Genomic DNA, 9068 nt, shown 5'->3' with positions numbered 1-9068 from the left:
TCAAGCAACTTTACCAATCTCAATACGATCAAGAATTTGTGGTACTGTCAAATCTAAAGAAAGCGGTTCAAGGCCTGGTACCCGCCAACAAAATTGTGCTTGTCGCTGCATTGAAGAGGGTATGGAAACTGTCAGAAACAGTTAATGTAAACAGGTGGTAGAATCCGTGTGAGAAAGGATTAAAGCATTGAATCCAGCAAAACATGACGCATTCTAGTATTAATATTGTTTTTATTGAAAGTGTTTTTCCCCTTTCAATTTGAATATTCTAATTTTTTGACAATGTAAATCTTCTTCACTATAAACTTTATGATTATTCTGTCTAAGACTATTTTTAATTGAGTATATTTGAAATGAAATGCACAATTTAAAGTCTAAGAAAGGTGGTACGTTCAATTAAATACCTAATTTGCACTTATATTTGGTTAGAATAAACGTTTTCCCAAAAAGTTGTAAGTATTCTATTATTTTGAATTTGGGTTGTATTATCGAATCGTAAAAATTTGTTTTCTTTGGAAAGAGAAAAAAAAAAACATTTTAGAACATTTTCTACATTTAGTAAAAAGAACCTAGGCGATTCATTAACGTGAAGAAAAGTTATAAGCATTTTAAGTTAGGGAAAATCAAAATCCGTTATTTGAATCGCTGCCATTTTTGTCAAATTAAGGAGGAGTGTATTTAGAAAAGCAATCAAATCTAATACGAGGTTCAATTTGAGCAAACCAAGCGGTTCTAAATGATTACACTCAAGAATCGAATCAGAAATTAGAGATGATTGCATGTTATTTTCTCGGCGGAAAATAACTATTTGCTTTGTTACCATGGTTACTTTTTTTCTTTTCACTTCATTTCTTTTTTCTTAACATTTTTAAAAAGGTACTTTATTTTGTTTCATTAAAATTAAGTTGAAACATTGGAGCTTTTAAAAAAGTCGCCTACTTTTACTTTCGAAGCTTTTATTGAGTTATATTCCGTAAATTATTAAATTTGCTTTTGCAACATTCTTTCTTAAACGATGAACTTCAAAAAAAAAAAAAAAAAAAAAAGCATTAATTTGCTATTTAATGAAAGAAAACTTCCTTCCTCTTTTATAAATTTTTGTAAGGATTCTGCAGATTTCTGTAAGCAACAAAATTTTACTTTTTATTCTTGTGTCTTACTCTCATACTTTTAATGAATTATAGTTGAATCGTAACTAAAATTGAAAGTTCATTAATTGCATACAAATTCATTACTCCTGTGATTATAATAAGCAATGGCAATATTTCCTTTTAAATAATGAAAACATCTATATTCGAACTAATTCCAGGAAGAAACGTTTGTATTACCTTTCATTTTAGAGTTTATACAATTCAGTTTTGTGCTAGAGACATTATTCAAGGAATGAATTTTCTCAAATATTACATTTCCTTATTACCAAACTGTTCTAACGAAGTTAAAACAATTTTTTTTAAAAATGAATTTTTAGCAAGATTGCTGCCAAAATAAAATTAATAATACTTTGGCGTTTTAATAAGCAAGCTTGGGTTACTGAAGACGTTCGCCCATGCATTTTTGAAACATTATTTGTTCCGTAAGTATTCTTTGATAAGTTTTAAAAAGAAAATGATTTTAAAATCTTGTTGCTTCTATCTTTCAATTTTTTTTTATTTCTCCCTCTCTCTCTGTGTCTCTCTCTCTCTCTTTTTTTTTTTTTTTTACAATATGCATTTTTTGAAGGGAAATTAACCCACTACTTTCCTTTCATTAATGATCAGTACTATACTTATTGTCTGTCGTTTAACTATATATTTCGTAGGGCATAATTTTCTCATCAAAATATACTAACGTGAATTCGTTTGTAGTTCAGTGATTATTACATGGACTGAAAATATAGCGTGATGTCTAAATGTGTCGGTTTCGCAAACTTGTTTTTCTTCCAGATCAGCAGTTTTAACCAGTTTTTATTAAGTGTAAGAAGGAAACAGTAATTCTGAACAAGTTAATTTGTTGTAACCTTGAATTTGTATTGAGTACCTACGGGATGACATTGTTTTTATTCTTCTTTCCCCCTCTCCCCCCTTTTGATGTAATTATTCCGTGCTCGACTAAGTCTAAAGGAAAGCAAAAAGGCTGAACTTATGAAATTTTAAGTAATGCCAATTATAAAAGACTAAAAGTATTCAAACATGCATAAAATATTTTTTTATTATATAAGGTAGTAGAATTATTGCAGCTCTTTATTTTGTTGCCACTTAAAAGTTGGTGGATGTAAAAGTAAAATTGTTTAAATCAGGGTTGGCAAGATTTTGGACACTACGGTAAAAACCCTGTTTTTTACCGTCCTGTCCAAAACTGTCCGAAAGTGTCCAAAGCTATATTTTTAGAAAAATTGCATTTTGTGAAAAAACATCAAAAACAGAATAAAAATTTTAAAAAATTATGTTTTACATTGAACATTTATTCAATGTAAACATTCAACTTATTTATGCAGCTGATTTCAATCCAGCTACGTAGAGGTTGAATTCTTGATTAAAATTTTTATTTTTATGAATGAGATTATTTATTTCTTGATAATAGCAACCACATTTCTCTATGTTTATGCATGAGTGCAAATGAAAGCAGGTTTAATGAGCTTTTTACCGTCCTGTTCAAAACCTTTGTATATCTAAATCTGTCCGAATGTGTCCAAAGTTATTTTTGAGAAACTATATTTTGTGAGAAAATATCAAAAACAGAACAAAATGTGCTATTTTTTTACTGTTTAATATAGGGTCAGGTGGGGTGGAAATGGGTATAAAAACAGGCATTTTTGAAATGATTGTCAAACTATTCAAATTTGATATCCAACAATTAAAAAACCTTAACTGAGTTTTTTCATTTCAACAATACACTTCACATATTCATAGTTATTATTACTGAAATAATTTTATTATTTAGTGAAAAAGCTATTATTTCAAAGTCTGTTTTTATACCCATTCCACCCCATCGGGTGGGGTGAAATGGGTAGTACTGTTTTAAATTTATTAAAGAAGTTTTCGATTTTTCAATTTTATTTTTATATGATAGAGTAACATGTATGAACGTAACAGATGAAAAAAATTTTGCGATACGATAAGTAGTTTTTTTTTAATTAATTTTTAAAGTTCAAGCGCTTGTGACGTCAAATGGCATAGGAAGTGACGTCGTGCGCTCTTCTGATTGGGGAGAAGCCGAAGGTCACGCATTCGACTTCGAAGATGAAACGTAAAAGGCTTATCTCCTCGCATTTAACTCCTGGCGTTTCTGGAACATTAATTCGAATACATCCTCTCGGAAATATTCGAATATCATCATTGGTGTTACATGAGGAAGATTATTTAGATTGTGCTTTAACGAATCCGGTCTCCATAGTGTGTTCAAAAGGATTATTGAATTTCTAAAAAATATAAATATCTGCGCGCTCAAAATGTCCCTAGCGAAAACAAGGGATCTTCGGCGGAAGGCTGCTCATTCGCGCCCTGTGACGTAGGCTCGTGACGTTTCAGAAGAGCGCACTTTTGGGCGTGGATTTTTAAAATTCGGCGATGGTGAATTTTTTAGTTTTGAGGGTCAATTAACAATATCCAATAGCCAAAATATGAACATTTAATATGTTGCAACTTCCCTATTTTAGAGTAAAACATGAATATTCTTATTTTTTCACAAAAATATATTAATGTAATATCTATTGAAGAATATGGTCTGTAATTTCACTGCAATTAAAAGTATAATGTCCACGATTATTGAGAATTGGATGACTTAGGTTTTGATGATCTGTTCTTCAATCTCTATTTTCGCATTATGGGGGAAGGTGAAAAAAATTCCCATCAAAGACTTCTTAAGAATTTTTACAACATTAGCACAAGTATATAAAGATTCTAGAACTTGAGCAATAAAATACTTTTAAATTTCTTAACAATGTTCAATTAGCACCCAATCACTTGAGTTATTGTTCTTGAACATAAGCTAAGTGGAATGGAAATTTGATCAGACTGGTTTTAGTCAGCTCTGGAATTGTTTAGTGGTGCACGGTGTGACTTGTATTAGGCAGTTAGCAAATGATAATTTCACTATCGATAGCATGCTTTACAGTTCTTTACATAGGTCAGCTTGCTTGCATTACTTTTCAGATGCCTTGCGAAAAGTTTGAACCATTCTTTAAAGATTGTGTCTTTCATCCAACCAGAATTAGTGCAACCATAAGCAACTCCATAACATGAGGATTTCAGAATATAAAACGTTTGATAAAATGAGCAATTTACTTCAGAGAATAACTTTTAATGAGAAAAAAATGTTAATTCCACAACGTATGACATTAAACCTAATATTATACCCATTCCACCCCACTTAAAAAATTTCAACATATTTCTTAAAATCTATGGAATTTTTCTTTTCTGATTTTTTTAGTTGACAAAGGAGACTGCCTTTAATGAAAATAACAGCAAAAGAATGCTGTCTCAATTCAAACAAAATCCTGAAAACAAAGTTTCAACGATATCAGTTAGTTTTGATTTTTACAACATAACTTACAAAAAGGCTGCCATTAAACAAACTGTTTCCATTCAGTTTTTTTTTTTGAACCAAAATAAAGTCAAACTATTGTAAATGACATGAGTGTTTTTGTTATTTTTTTTAAATATTTTTTATTTCTGTGACTTGAAAGAATAATAAACTACCCATTCCACCCCACCTGACCCTATTTATTCAATGTGAGCATTCAAGTACAAATATATATGTAACTAATGAATACAGCTGATTAATCTAGTTATGTAGAAATGAAATTCTTCATTAAACATTTCAATTTGTACCCATGAGTTTTACATACAAATTGGTTAGATTGCGCCCTTTTTGCTTTAGCATACCTTTCGACAGTTTCGGACACTTTTGGACAGTTTCAGACAGTTTTGGAACGTAAGAACCACCTCTCCTGTCCTAAATCAGTTTCGGACAGTCCAAAACATAATCCTGGTTTAAATTGTGATTTTTTTAAGCTGTAAAAACAGCGAATATCCAATAGCTTTCTTGAAGTGGCAACAAACTACAGAGCACACGATCTATAGAGCGGCAATATTTTGTTACCGGGGCTCAAAGATAAGAAAACCCATAATCTTAAGTGGAAGTGAAATAACGTTGAATATAATAATTCACTTGAATTCGTTTCGGACAAATTCAAATTTTTTGCAGTCGAAGATTGCATTCATGTGATATTCCATGTCTCTAATAATATATAATTTTGCTTAAACTTCAATGTACAAGATTTTTCATTCCTATTAAATATCACATAAAAAATGCACTTATTAATAGATTTTTTAAAAAAGTTATACCATAAGAAAAAAATTCTTTCAGAATAAATGATATATGTGGTAAGGAATGAGTGCATAATATTAGGCAGATTTACTCGCACAGTACCGTGGGCATTATGAGTTTAAAACTGTTGGCACCATTCCAGAAGATCCATTAAAATATTAAAATTATGCCGAATGAACAAATTGGGTCACGAAAAAACATTAAAAGATCGATTAAAATTTAAAATAATCTGCTAAATAAATAACAAGAGCAAAATAAGTCCTCTAACTCGGCGATTCTACACCGATGGTGGTCCGGCGGACCAGTAAACTTTTCCCGGTTCTCAAAAAAAAAAAAAAAAAAAAATATATATATATATATATATATATATATATATATATATATATATATATATATATATATATATATATATATATATGAATAATTACTTCCTATAGAATGTTTTTTGCTAGAATTTAGTGATTAATTTTCGAAACTGACTGTGATTTTTCTCAAATGCTTTCATAAACGTATGGATAATTACTGCAATAATTATCTATTTATAATCTTGACATTTAAGTGTTTTGTGACAGACCTTTAATGTCAAGTAAAGTTTTATTTATTTATATATTTATTTATGATAATTTTATTTACTTGAAACTCGCCCGTCAAGGCATGACGGGTGGAAATTTGCTTCTACATTTGAAAGAAACAATTGCTTGTTTGGTGATATTTTGATAGATAAAATTTTAACCCTAACTCCCAGTAGATAGCTTTAATTGCTGACCACTTTTTCGTTTCTTCCCTCTCCTAAAATTCGTCTTACCAAAGAAACAGTTAAGTTACCGGATGGATCCAGTTCAGCCTTACCAAAATAGAGTTTTCCTTGCACGTCAAACAGTGCCAAAAAATGTTATCAAATTATAAATAACTTAATGATTATTTGGTGCTTCATCAATGAAATAATACCACCGTCAATTTAATTGCCTGCAATGCATGTGTGTAGAGAATTAAATCAGTCTGTGGTGAAATTTTTGTGTAAAATGATTGTATAGGTGATATGATTGCCAGAGGCACCCTGATGGGGGTGGGGGGTCACTGTTACATCCAAACTTTCCTTATTTGAGGCAGTGAGAAGCAAAGGGATGCAGTGGACATTTTCAAGTTTTGAGAAAAACACGTTTAAAGATACCGTCCTAGGAAGGCTTTCATTGAATTTTCGTCTAAATCGTGCTGTGCAGCAGCACCTACCAGAGCTACTAGTACTATCTCTTGCCCAAGACAGAGGAGAAGTTCCCCTATTTATACTGGTTAGCTCCAAATTTTTAATTTTGCCACTTACATCCCTTTGCTTCTCATTGCCTCATTGAATTCTAATTGAATCTTACTTATTTTTTAATGCTACAGTTCCGCTCATAATTTACTATCAATTAGTTTTTGATGTCACCTTCATGTATTATGGCATAGCATTTAAAATACTAGGAATTATTTATTTTTCTAATATGTAATATTAGAGTATTATAGATACAATTTTGTACAAATTTCAGTTAACCATTTTAACTTTCTGTAGTACGAATTATCAACTACAGAATACAGAACGTTGAAGAGAAAAAAAAAGGACTCTTAAAAAAAATGGAAAACAATGTCTCAAATCCTGTGCCTAAAAATCTTGATTGCATAAGCTTTACATTTTTCAGGAACCAATTCTATCCTTCCCCCTCCCCCCCCCTTGATTTGATCATTTTGATTATTTTTTTTTTGAACAGTTAAAATGTTTACCATCAGCATCTACGCATGAAATTGAAATCTTTTTATGTGAAAATGGGTAAGTATTAGAAATAAAAATGTTTTCACTAACAACAACTTTTAAAATTCAAGAGAAGTTTTGAAATTATTAGCTTTATGCATGCAATAGAAAAAAGTCATCGTCAAAAAACAAATAAATTTCTTCGCACTTATATCATCCATCAAGAAATGCCAGATTCAGCTCACGAAGTCATTATTTGAAGGGTTTTGAACTTCGTGTGAAAGAAAAACAGCCGCAAACGATTTTATCTTTTAACTAGCCGACTTCGAGTTCTAGTTCACTATTTTTTCTCTTCAACTGCTGATTCTTATAACCCTTATTTCGTCCTTCTTCTGCTTCATAGAAAAAAGAATCAAAATTTAAAGAAATGCAAACTTCCTACGTGGATGTTATTGAAAACTCTAAACTGAATTCATTAAATTTTAAATACTAAAAATAATATGGCTGGGAGACTTTATATCCTTCCTGCATAGACATATTTGTTTACTTTAGCCGGAAGGCTCATTTCTTTTGAATGAAAATATATTTTAAAGTCAAAATTTGAACTAGAAAAGAAAAGTTTGTCAAAACTAAACCCGCCTACTTTGCCGTACTTCAACGTGTTTTTTTTTTACCACCCACTATGCAAGTTGGCTCTGATAAATTGATTTCTTATTCGCTGAGGCTTAAACGATTCCATTTGTTAAAAGTGGAGTGGGGAAAGTCGGTTTGCTTTATGATAATGGTTACTGGGATTGTGCCAATGTAAGGGTTGTTTTTTCTTCTTTCAACCTGAACCTTCGAGTAAATGCGTTCGTACAAGGTATGTTTGACGTTATGTTTCAGTTATTTCAAAAGTATTCATAATTTGTAAATGGTGTTATTATTAAATTGAAGCATTTTTTTAAACATGAAAGTGGATAAAAAATAGAAATTAATCATACATGTGAATTGCAACATTAAAGCTCTTTGTAAAAAATATCTCCCTATTTTAATAAATGTAAAATGAAATGAAGGAGATGCAGAAAATAAAACAAAAAAAGGACCCTTTCTATAAATTATTTTACAAAAAAAGTAATAATCAGGATAATAATAATAGCTAAACAATAGAAAAGAAATTATTTCGTTTATAAACATTAATTAACTTTTTAATTGCTGGCAACATATGCATATTTCATTTAGAACAAACATTATACATTAAATTTCTACGTTTATATTAAGTTACACCAAAACAACACCAATATTCTTTTAATAGAAATCAAAGTTTTAATGTGTAAATTTACAAACAGAAAAAGGAAAACTTTGTAATACTTTTGTTCCATAACTCACTATACATTCGAAAAGGAAAACACTTTCTATTTCCCAGGAATTAATATAATTTGTTGTCTCAACTTTTTTTTTTTAAAGCATTCAATTCCAATTTTTCAAAATATCAAATATTTATTTATTTATTTCACACCTTAAAATGCTAATAAAATTGTAAAAATAATTTTCTTGATCAATATTTTTGAAGAATAAAATTTTTAATAGTTATTATTAGTTTCTGTATTTATCACTCTTTTCTATAGGTATGCGAATGCATTCACTTAAACGAATGAAACAGCAACAGACGAGTTCCTGCTGAATATTAAAGTAAGTAGTTTTTAATACATGCATATTTTTCGAGATGCCCTTTTGCCTTCTCAGGTCAAATTTTCAGTTATTTCAGTTATTATAGAGGCAATATTCCAATAGTTTATGAAATTTGAGAACAATGACAGCGAAAATGATGGTTTAGGGCTGAAAAAAAATTATAGTTTAATGAGTCATTCTTTTTACTCCATTTTACAAAAAAGGAAGTATTGTATTCGGGAAAAAAATTTCACTCAAAAATCGACCTTAATGTCAATTTTACTCACCCTTGAATGAATGATTTTTTTTTTCGACTCGACCACACGTGGATAAGTGCTTAAGAACGTATAGACACGCGAAATATCTATTTTGACGATTCCCGAGT

This window comes from Uloborus diversus, chromosome 1 (assembly GCF_026930045.1).
Source record: "Uloborus diversus isolate 005 chromosome 1, Udiv.v.3.1, whole genome shotgun sequence".
NCBI lineage: Eukaryota > Metazoa > Arthropoda > Arachnida > Araneae > Uloboridae > Uloborus > Uloborus diversus.
This window is presented reverse-complemented; position numbering follows the sequence as displayed.